Raw genomic sequence first — 12,659 nt, forward strand, 5'->3', positions numbered from 1 at the left:
TCTAGCCCTGGAGTCAGAGCGCTCTGTGTGCCTTGGCAGTGTGGATGGGTAGTGAGCTAGGGCGCCCGGGGGCTGCTTTAATGTGCTCTAACTCGCAAGTGTAGCCAAGCCCTTACCTAAACAAGGATGTGTCTCCTGCATTCCCTTCCATTTTTATCTTTCAGAAACTGCAGCAGTTTTGCTTCTTGGATATTATGTTATTTCAACACACAAGGAGTTCTCATGCTATAGCTACTGACCACATGCTACGATTGGAAACAGGTCAAGGTTAATTCTATTACACCTCAGCACATGCTGTCATGATGGATGATGATGTCATGAGATGACCAACAAATCTCTCTGTTAAATTTATTGATGTACTATCATAAACTTCACTGCTTCATACTTCTGGTCTCATCACGTTTCAAATTACCTACATTTAACAGACATGTACAAGTAACACATGAAGATGTTGAGTTAACCTCCGGTGTTTTACTATTACCTGAGATGCTTTGGTAGCTATTAGTACCAAATTTGGAATTTGGTAGAATTCCAGCAAATTCATTAGCAGGATAAATCTCTGCAGGCTATTTAAAGTGATCTAGTGATACATTTCCTGTGGCTTTATAAATAATCTTACTCCAAGTCAGTGTCACCAATATCTTTCCTGCAGACTAAGGCCAGGTTTAAAAACCTAGTTCTCTGATTCCTCCTATCTAAATCCTTTTTATTTTCTTAAGATTCTCTGCTTCCTTTTTAGAGACATGTAGATGCCCCATCTACTCCCTCCAGGTGTCACTTTACACTCCCACAACCCTGTGCTGTCACCATAGTTGTTCTGGGTGAGGAAGACTGAATGGGACTCCTTTAAAGCTCATCAACAGCTCTCTTTAATGTCACAGAAAGTGTTGGTGAGAAATGCAGAGCAATCCTACCCCCCACTATCAGCTGAGTTCTATGGCGCTTCTAGACCTAGTTGTTATTTATGCGAGGGACATTGGTAAGTTTATGCTTCACAGATGCAGGACAACATACTGAGAGTTGCATACTCACCATAACTATGTAAAAGCAGCAGAGAATCCTGTGGCACCTTGTAGACTAACAGACGTTTTGGAGCGTGAGCTTTCATGGGTGAATACCCACTTCGTCAGACGCAGGTGAAGTGGTATTCACCCATGAAAGCTCACGCTCCAAAACGTCTGTTAGTCTACAAGGTGCCACAGGATTCTCTGCTGCTTTTACAATCCAGACTAACACGGCTACCCCTCTGATACATAACTATGTAGAGAGGTTTTCTAATTAGATTCCTTGGGGTAAAACACTATACAGAACCCAAATAAATAGGCACTCAAGCTGTATTACAGCGTCTTCCTCCTTCCACTGTCTCAGGAGCTCCTACTAACCTAATATTTCTAAACAATCAGACTGTCCTTAAAGTCAGTGCTTTTGATTCCCCACCTCACCCTGTGATGCACTGTACCTCAAAATAGCACTCCAAATCCCTGTTATATGATTATCACATGTTTGTTTCATACAAAGTATGCCTTGTGAGGTATCATCTGGAAAGTTATAATCTGTTGAGCATCATTGTTCCATCAAAATATATGTATCATCATTGTATATGAAGTTATGAGATTTTGATATATGTTGCGGTTACTGAAACATGTGGAGTCTGGGAAATGCCCACAGACTAACTCTTCGTAGCAAACAAAAGGAGTGGCCAAACACCCAGCCAGGACCGGTGCAACCATTTAGGCAAACTAGGCGGTTGCCTAGGGCGCCAAGATTTGGGGGCGCCAAAAAGCGGCGCCCCCCCCAAAATTTTTAAATGGTTGCAGCGGCCGCTGCGTAGTCTGAGCTGCGGCAGCAGCTGCCTGCGCCCGGTAGCTTAGGGCACCCCCGGGGTCAGCGTTGCAGCCGCGGCAGGCCCGGCAGCTTAGGGCGCTCCCCCGAGGTCAGCGTAGCGCAGCCGCGGCAGCCCCGGGTCAGGAAGCTGCCGCAGTGGCCCGGCAGCCCAGGGCGTCCCCCATGGGTCAGGGCCGCCGCGGCGGTCCGGCAGCCCCGGGGGCCGGGCGCTCCCGGGGTCAGGGAGCCGCCGCGGCGGTCCGGCAGCCCGGGGGCCGGCGCTCCCGGGGTCAGGGAGCCGCGGCTCGGTGGACCTGCCGCAGGCATGCCTGCGGCAGCTCCGCCGGAGCCGCGAGACTCGCGCGGGGGGCGGCGAAATGTCCCGGCGCCTAGGGCGTCAGAAATCCTAGCGCTGGCCCTGCACCCAGCCAGATGTTAAGTGACCATCACTGGCCATTTGCAAGCAATGGAGTTGTAAATAACAAATTTACAATTCACATGAAAGACAGTTGCTGGAGCACATACACCATGAGGCTGCCTAACCTCCTTGACATAGCAAGGATCTTTCCAGCATCTGGAGGAGAGTATAAAATAAGGGACAATGACACCACCACTTCACCTCTCCTCTACCATCTACACTGAAGGCAACAAGATCACTTGGAAGACAAAGAAACATTTGACCTGGGGAGAGTGGTCTGAACTGGGAAAGCTCTTCAGTTAGCACAGAGTGTTGGTTTTTGGGTCAGAGAAGCCTTACTGCTTCAAATTTGACTTAGCTTGATAAAGTTTAGGCATTAGACCATGATTTTCTTTTATTTCTTTTTGTAACCAAATCTGAACTTTCATGCCTATACCACTTAAAACCTAGCTTTCTGTAATTAATAAACTTATTTTAATGCTTTATCTAAGCCAGTGTGTTTTTGATTGATGTTTGGGAAGTCTACTCAGGTTACAAAGTCTGTGCATGTCCACTATCCTTTGATGGAGTGGCAACCTAATTAATGAGCTTGCAAGGCTAGGGCTGCAGCGGGTGGGGGGTGGGAGGGAGCTTTCCTGGTGTCTTCCTGTATATAGTTCATGAGTGGCTGTGGAGAGCATTCATTTCCTTTGCTGGGAATGCGTCTGCATGCTGATGGCTGACTGAACAGACGCCTGTCTACACTACGGGATTATTCTGATTTTACATAAACCGGTTTTGTAAAACAGATTGTATAAAGTCAAGTGTACGCAGCCACACTAAGCACATTAATTCAGCGATGTGCATCCATGTACTGAGGCTAGCATTGATTTCCAGAGCACTGCACTGTGGGTAGCTATACCATAGTTCCCGCAGTCTCCCCCGCCCATTGGAATTCTGGGTTGAGATCCCAATGCAAAAACAGTGTCACGGGTGATTCTGGATAAATGTCATCACTCAATCCTTCCTCCGTGAAAGCAACGGCAGACAATCATATCGCGCCCTTTTCCCCTGGATTGCCCTGGCAGATGCCATAGCATGGCAACCATGGAGCCCGTTTTTGCCTTTTGTCACTGTCACCGTATGTGTACTGGATGCTGCTGACAAACACAATACTGCAGTGCTACACAGCAGCATTAATTTGCCTTTGCAATGTAGCAGAGACGGTTACCATCCTTATTGCACCGTCTGCCATGCCATTGTGAATTGGCAATGAGATGACGGTTATCAGTCGTTCTGTACCGTCTGCTGCTGTCATGGGTGCTCCTGGCTGGCCTTGCTGAGGTCGGCCGGGGGCGCATGGACAAAAATGGGAATGACTCCTGGTCATTCCCTTCTTTATGTCTTGTTTAAAAATAGTCAGTCCTGCCTAGAATATGGGGTAAGTATACTAGAGAACCAGAGAGCACAGCCGCTCTGTGTCAGAGCCCCAGAGATCCCGCAGAAGTGATGAGCTGCATGCCTTCTAAGGGGTGCCTCTGCAACAAACCCCACCCATTGCTTCCCTCCTCTCCCAACCCTCCTGGTCTACTGTCGCAGTGTCCCCCATTGTGTGATGCAAGTAATAAAGAATGCAGGATAAGATACAATGACTATTTTGTTGAGATAAAATGAGGAGAAGCAGCCTCCAACTGCTATGATAGTCCAGGCAGGACATTAAAGGGTGCTGGGGTGGGGAGAGGAGCCCAGCCTCCGCTGTCTTGATAGTCCAGCAGTACAGAATCTTTCTTTAGACATGAAGGGGGGGGTTGATGGAGCTCAGCCTCCAGGTGCTATGATAAGACGGTTACCAGCCGTTCTGTATCATTTGCCGGGAATGACCGGAGTCATTCCATTTTTACCCAGGTGCCCCCCGCCGACACTAACCGGGGCCAGCAGGAGCACTCGTGGGCCTGATGATGATGATGAATAGCAGTCATATTGTACTGTCTGCACCAGGAAGGGGATGCTGGTGTCACGTGAGCAGCACCCCGTCTTACAGCAGGCATGCAGCTAGACATAGGTGACACTGAAAAAGGCAAGAAAAAATTTTTTTCCCCTTTCTTTCAGGGGGGAGGAAGGGTGTTAAATTGGATGACATATACCCTGAAACCTGGGAAATTGTTTTTGACTCTTCAGCATTGGAGCTCAGGCACAGATGCAAATTGCTTTTCGGAGACTGCGGGACTGTGGGATAGCTGGAGTCCTCAGTACCCCTCCACTCCCTCCATCAGCGTTCCATTTGATTCTTTGGCTTTCCATTATGCTTGTCACACAGCCACTGTGCTGTGGACTCTGTTATATGCCTGGAGATTTTTTCAAATGCTTTTGCATTTCGCGTTTCTGTAACAGAGTTTGATAGAACAGATTTGTCTTCTACAGACGATAGACAGTATCTCCCGTACGGTCCATGCTGGAGCTCTTTTTGGATTGGGACTGCATCGCCATCCGTGCTGAGCAGCTCCCACGCTGGGCAACAGGAAATGAAATTCAAACATTTTCAGGGCTTTTCCTGTCACCTGGCCAGTGCACTGAGTCGAGCTTTCCGAGTGGCACAATGTGCCCTGTGGGTACCGCCTGGGCCAATACTGTCGATTTGTGGCCACACTAACCCTAATCTGACATGGCGAATACCGATTTCAGCGCTACTCCTCTCACTGGGGAGGAGTACAAAAATCGGTTTTAAAGAGCCCTTTTTATTCGATATAAAGGGCTTCTTGTGTGGACGGGTGCAGGGTAAATCGGTTTAACGCTGCTAAATTCGGTTTAAATGCGTAGTGTAGACCAGGCCTTAGCATAACAGTGGGAGACAGCCTGGGGTGGGAGGGAGAGTTAAAGGGTCACAGTAGTTCCACAGTCCAGATTGCATCCTGGGGGATGTTCATGCATCCCAAGAGTTTAAAGAGCGTTAGTATTCTGTGTAATGAAATGTGTTTGCCCATCAGCTGATACTCCTGATTTTTCAAATTGGGTTTTAATATGAAATGTCTCATCTTACTATTCCCTGGGAAGCCACAGCTCCTGAATTTATGGGTCAGTTTTTTTAATGTCTAGATCAGGGATTTATAAACAATCCGAAAAGGCTTCTGAGTCTCTACTTCGCAGGGCTGATTGGGTTTCTAGTTCCTGCCACCAATTAAACCAAGCTAACACCGTATGTCCTGAATCTTGTGTTTGGTTGTGACCACTTCTAAGTTACTTTCCCAGACTGAGGAGAAACTCTGTGTAGCTCAAGAGTTGTCTCTTCTCACCCACCAGAAGATTGGGAAGTCAAATAAAAGATATTTACCTCACCCACCTGTCTCAAGCAATAAACAGACAGAGAGCACTGAATCCTTAACTGGCACTAGACTAGAAACCCTGCTCCTGTCTTCACTAGAGACAGCCAGTCAAATCAGTGAAAAACATGAGCTTATATCACTGCTATGCTTAAAAATTTCAGTTGAGTTTCTAGAAACTGACATTTGAAAGAAGCCAATAACAGGTAAGACAGTTTCCAATAATCTCTTGATCCATCTGAAGGGCTTTTTAATTAAAAGAATGATGCAATTTTAGGGCATTTTATCAACCTTTTTTTTTTTTTTTTTTTTTTTTTTTTACTCGCTATGCACTTAAGTACTGATGAGCAACTAGTCCCTGGGCCCACAAAAAAAGAGAGTAGGTTCTTGCTTTCAGTCCTAAGGTGGAGCACAGGGTCTGCGTCCAAGAGGGTGAATATAGCTGGGACGCACCTGGGTAAAGTCCAACAATTATAATTAATTGAATATCCCGGTGGCGGGGAAACACCACACAGCACCCAACACAGTAGCATTTAATTCAAGAAGGAGAGACTACACAGAAATTGAGGAGTTGTGAAACAGAAATTAAAAAGGTACATTGCCAAAAGTAAATCTCTGCAGCTACTGGAAATGTTTTAAGGAACACCATATAGAGGCTCAACTAAACACTATACTCGCAAATAAACAAATAAGTAAGAGAAGCAAAAAAGTGACCCCGGTGCTATAACAACGCAAAGTAAAAGAGAACAGTGAAGAGACAAAAACTCCTAAAGTGGAAAGTTAAATCCTAGTAAGAAAATTAGAAAGGAACATAAACTTGGGCAAAATGCAATGTAAAAAATAAAGTAGGAAAGCCAAAAAAGAATTTGAAAGAACTCACTAGCAAAGACTCAAAACGTAATAGCAAAAAAAATTGTAAGTACTATCAGAGCAGGAAGGCATACTTAAACAACCAGTGGGGCACGTCAGGGAGATCCAATGATGAGAATTCTTTTTAGGTGACAATCTGAGGAACTGTCACATATTTGGGTGCACTTAAAAGAAGGATTGTGGAACAAATTGATAAACTCGAGAGCGAATAATCACCAGGATCAGATGGTATATCATCCAAAATGCTGAAGGAACCAATGTGAAATTGCCAGAACTACTAATTGTTGTAACTTAATCAATTTAAATGCAGGGCTTCTGTCCAAAATGAACTGGCATGATAGTTAACAGGTGATGCCAATTTTTAAAATGGGCTCCAAGAGGTCATTCCCAGCAAATTACAGGTCAGTAGTCTGACATTAATACAGGCAAACTCGTTGAAACTATAGAAAGAACAGAATTGTCAGACAACATAGATGAAACATAATTTGTTGAGGAAAAGTCAACCATTAGTTTTTGTTAAAGGGAAATCATGCCTCACAAATCTACTAAGAAGTCTTTGAGGCGGCTGCAACAAGTATGTAGGACAAAGAGGGATCCAGTTGGATATAGTGGTATTTAGAGTTTTCAGAAAGTCTTGACAAAGGCCTCACCAACGACTCTTAAGCAAAGCAAGTTGTCATGGGATTAACCTCCAATGGATTGGTGACTGGTTAAAATAGGAAACATAAGGGGTGGAATAAATAGTCAGTTTTCAGATAGGAGAGTGTAAATAAAGTGGTGTCCCCCAGGGGTCTGTACTGGGACCAAATCTATTTAACATATTATTATTATCTGGAAAAGGGATGAACAGTGAGGTTGGCAAAAATTGCAGATGATACAACTACTTGCGATAGTTAAGTCCCAAGCAGACTGTGAAGAGCTACAAAAAGATCTTTCAAAACTGGGTGATTGGGCAACAAAATGGCAGATGAAATTCAATGTTGATAAATGCAAAGTAATGCACATTGCAAAACATAATCCCAACTATACATATAAAATGATGGGGTCTAAATTAGCTGTTACCACACAAGAAAGAGATCTTGGAGTCACTAGGGATAGTTCTCAGCAAACATCCTCTCAGTGTGCAGGGTCAGTCAAAAAAGCAAACAGAATGTTTGGAATCATTAAACAAGGATAGAGGATAAGACATAAAATATATTGCCTCTATATAAATCCATGGTACGCCCACATCTTGAATGCTGTCTGCTGATGTGGTCACCCCATCTCAAAAAAGATGTATTGGAATTGGAAAAGGTTCAGAAAAGGGAAACAAAAATGATTAGAGGTAGGGAACATCTGCCATATGAGGAGAGATTAATTAGACTGGGACTTTTCAACTTGGAAAAGAGACGACTAAGGGGGGATATGATTGAGGTCTATAAAATCATGACTGGTATGGAGAAAGTAAATAAGGAAGTGTCATTGACTCCTTCTCATAACACAAGAACTAGGGGTCACCAAATGAAAGTAATAGGAAGCAGGTTTAAAATGAACAAAAGTAAGTTTTTTTCCACACACCCTACAGTCAACCTGTGGAACTCCTTGCCAGAGGATGTTGTGAAGGCCAAGTCTATAACAGGGTTAAAAAACAAACTAGATAAGTTCATGGAGGATAGCCATTGATGGACCTATTAGCCAGGATGGGCAGGGATGCTGTCCCTAGCCTCTGTTTGCCAGAAGCTGGGCGACAGGGAATGGATCACTTGATGTTCTGTTCATTCCCTCTGGGGCACCTGGCATTGGCCACTGTCAGAAGACAGGATAATAGGCTAGATAGACCATTGGTCTGATCCAGTATCTCCGTTCTTACGGTGGTATCCCACTCCGTTATCCAGTCAGGCCCCTAGTTCAGTGTCCATGACAATTTTTTAGATCACTATAGATTAACTCAAACACTAATGCAAGACAAACATCTTCATTGTATTTCCACTAGGCCAGCTGCTCCAGTCCATGGGCGCTCATGGATCTATACCTGCAACTTGCGAGGAGGCACTGCTTTTATTTAGTAGCACTAAATCAGTCCACCTTACCTTGTTTCTCTAGCAGTCTCTTCTTTGTCTTCAATGCTTTGCTGAACAGTTGGCTGCAACGATCATTCGTCATTTGGTCCGTTCCTGTGTGGATGTGAGGGCTTAACAGCCTAGGAGTCTAACATCAGAAAGACTTGATGAACCCATGTGATAGGGAGTCTGCCTCTGGGCCACCTTCACCCCTCAGTTGGTAGAATTTTATCCCGGATGTTACAAGCCACTCAGAAAATGTCATTCGCCAGACTGTGTTGTGGTATTCTTGCGATATGTCCGAAAAGCATAATACACCATCTGCGGACAATGTCCTCAATAGTCTATAGACCAGAGTGACCATAAACATCTGCATTACAAATGAAGTTATTTCACTCTATGCCCAATATATGGCGCTGACGTTTTGTGTGGAAAAGCCTCCAGCTTTGCTCAGTCTGAGCAGTAGAGTTCCATGTTTCACAACTGTACACGAAAAGCCCAGGAAAGCTTATGCCCAAATAAATTTGTTGGTCTCTAAGGTGCCACAAGTACTCCTCGTTCTTTTAACTGTACAACAGCACGGAGAGGATACAGCTCGAATAGATTCTTATCCTGAATAGGTCTCTTCTTCCAGCCTGCTTACTCTACCTCCAGTAAAAAAGAAACTCTTTACGAAAGGCACAGTACATTTTAATCACGCTATCAACAGCATAATGCATTGCAAAGTCTTGTAACACTTGTCACTGGTAACTGAGATGGCATCTGTGCTGGGCTTTGTTACTGAATGGAAAGACAGTTTCCCTTCTCACTCTTATGTGGAGGAAACAAAATCCTGTGAAGAAAAATTTAAGACCACTATCAGCTAAGTTTGCCATTTCTGAGGTATAGAAAACTAGGACATTTGGGAATCCTGAGACCACAAAACTGGACATATGGCATCATGTATTGAGCACACTTACAGATTTCCTGGGAGCGCTACCTCACAAAAGGCACAATCCTAGGAAACCCTGGACAGGTGGAAACCCTATTCTCATCACTTTTACCACTGGAAGATCTGTATAGGACCCCCCTGGAGTGCATTAGCACAGCTCCTAAACTGGCCAAAAGGGTCACAGTTAGTGTTGCAAGGCTTCAGTTGGTAAGATCATATGCTTCTGCCTGTACAGTACTTACAACTCTTGCCAGTCCAGACAGCAAGAGACAAGAGGCAATATTCTCAGCTGGTGAAAACTGGTGTGACTTCACTGATTTCAATGGAATTCCACCAATTCACATAAAATGAGCATCCTGCAGTGCAATTGTTAGAATTATGGCCATATCTCCTAGGTTACAGTGCAGGATACTCTGACTCCATCTGGTTCAAGGTTTTCTTAATTAAACCTACACAGGTCTCTCAGTTCTGACAGTCTCTTCAGTTACCTTCACAGTTCACATTATGTTACGGTGAAGGTTAAGATTTTGTCATGGATATTTTTAGTAAAATCATGGACAAGTAGTGGGCAAAAAACAAAAATGATCAGACACCCATGACTTGTCTGACTTTTACTAAAAATATGCAGAGTGGGGGGACTAACAGTTAGAGCACCCTGCTGCTCTTGCCCCAGCAGCTGCTCTGGCCCTGGGGGTTGCTCTGGCCCCAGCCACTGCTTCTGTAGCGGGGGCTGAGCAGCTACTGCTCTAGCCCTGGGGGCTGATTGCTGGCCACTGCTCCAGTCCCTCTGTTGCTTCTGGGGGTGGGGGCGGACAGCTGCTCCAGGTCTGCTGCTGCAAGATGCTGAAGCCGAAGAAGTCACAGAGGTCCATTAAAGTCATGGAATCTGTGATCTCTGTGACCTCCATGACAGAATCAGATCCTTCGTTATGATCTAATTATGCTGGTTTTCACTGCTAATCTCTTTGAGTGAGACGAGAACTGTCATTTGAATGTGAGAAAGGTGAGATAAGTATATATTTTTTCTTTTAATATAGAAGTCTGCTAGAAGTTTTCCACTTAAATAATTTTCCAGCAGAGAGATATTACTATCAAGTACAAGAAGATAACTAACCACTCTTTCAGGCGTACTTTTAAATGATGATGGATAAAGAATCCAGGCTGTTTGGACTGAGAAATTATGTTAACTTGTGGGCAGATAAAAGTAATATATGAGCAATGTAATATATTATATATTTTCCCCAAAAATCTTCTTAAATCTTTCTCCTGCTCCTTAATAGGCAAGCAGCTATAAACTGCATTTTATCATTTTTTAAATGGCTTCCCTTACTGAGCAGAAAGAGTTGAGAGATTTGTAGAAAAATATCATTCATTCATTGTTTGAAGCAGTCTCTTATTCTAGTCAATAGGGCTCTTTTCCCCTGGGGTAGATGAATTCCTTCACTGCACTGAAGTGACTTGTATAACCAGCATGCTTCCTTTGGGCTGCATGTACTATCAATCCAAACACACGACTTAGACCTATGGGAAAATATGACACTATTGGCTGCCCTGATTTTCTTTAGAACAAGAGCTATGAATCCAATGTATTTCATATTTTTGCTTTTGCATTTAAACTGTTACTATTATTCATCAGCAAGGGTGAATTTAGGACCATATTTAGCCAATTTCACTACAATTTCAGCCTCTCCCCACAAACAAAGTCCTTTTCTCCTAAAATCCAGGATGGACTCTTGTCTTCTACACTGCCATCCTTAAGCTACCTTCCAAGTGAGGGAACCTAACCTAACTTAACCCAGCAGGGGAAGTATCTAAAATTAGCAGTGGCACAAATTGGCACTACTTTTGCAGCCTCAAAAGAGGCAATGGGCTGTAAATTATCTGAATTCTAGTGTCAAGCCCCTTAACTCAGATTTGAAAGGCACACTGGCGGGGAAGTATGTTGACAGTATGGCATGTACAGTGGCCATGCCTGTTGTGTGGATAAATACAGAATTTTACACTCCAGTGTTATCAATTTGGCACCTTTCATAATAACAATATTCAAAAACATTTTAAAAAAAGCAATTAAAAAATCCCCCAAGTGCTAACAGTTCTTAAACCAAATTATAAATCTCCCAATTCTCAATGGAGGTGAAGTTTGTAGAAATACTAATGTAATCTTTCTATGTGTCTTTCTTAATCTTCAGATAATAAATGCTAGTTTTCCTCCCTCTAGACAAAAGATATAAATCTAAGAATGTGACTAGGGAAGTGCTGGGGAATTTATGTAATGTCATTTCATATAAGGAAAATATGGTATATCACATGTAAATCAAAAGAAGTATCTTTAAAGAGAGCTGGTCAAACTCAAATTTGTCCGAAGATGTAAGGATCAGTCTACAACCCTTGTTCACATGATTAAAATTTACTTTGTGAGGAAGACAGCTAATGTGAGTTAGGAATGGCCTCTGGGGAGAAAACAAACAAAAAAACTAAGACCAATAGAAGTGTTTTCATTATTATTTTGTAATCCCAATGGAAACATTTATTTTTAGACAAGCATTTTCACACAGTGTTTGCAAGCCAAAAACTGCAGCATTGAGATCTTGAAAGTGACTCTAAAGAAAAGCAAAACTGACTTCACCTATTTTCATTTCCAAGTAGAAAGAAAAATAAAGGGCATAAACAGCGAAAAAATTGTAAACATTTTTGAAAATCCATTTTGAATATAACTCAATAAAGTTGGTGATAGTAACTTCAGGAAGGAACTAATGTGTTTTTTTTAATGTTTTTAAAATTGATGGCATCCCTCTAGAAATTTTATTTATTTAGCATTTGCATAGTCGTCTAGCCAAGCGATAGCATCTTCAGTGGCATGATGCAGTTCTTCTAGGCTACCGCTGAACCTAGTCAGCAGGCATTCATTGACAAGGTGCGTCATTGTCTGTGTTGCGCCGCAGCTGCACAAAGAGCTGTCAGAAAGGCCCCAGTGATACTGGTTTGCTACACAGAGACTTTGCCCTGTCTGGAACCTGTTCAACAGGGACCATTGGCAATAGAGCAGGTCAAAACCAGGCAGGCAGATTGTGGGGTTGGCGACGAGGGACTGGTTGGGGATTATAACAAATATCCATTCCTCTTCCCAGAGTGTTTCCTCCCTAACATCCTGACGTGGTGGATGAGATCATAATGGGTGACGTGATGGCAAACGTGCAGCTGGTGGTTTAAAAAGGTCATTGTGCAGTGGTTGAAATGCCCGAGTACATTTATAAAGGGTTTGTCACCCTGGGTACAGCACA

This window comes from Chelonoidis abingdonii, chromosome 22 (genome assembly GCF_003597395.2).
Source record: "Chelonoidis abingdonii isolate Lonesome George chromosome 22, CheloAbing_2.0, whole genome shotgun sequence".
Classification (NCBI taxonomy): Eukaryota; Metazoa; Chordata; order Testudines; family Testudinidae; genus Chelonoidis; species Chelonoidis abingdonii.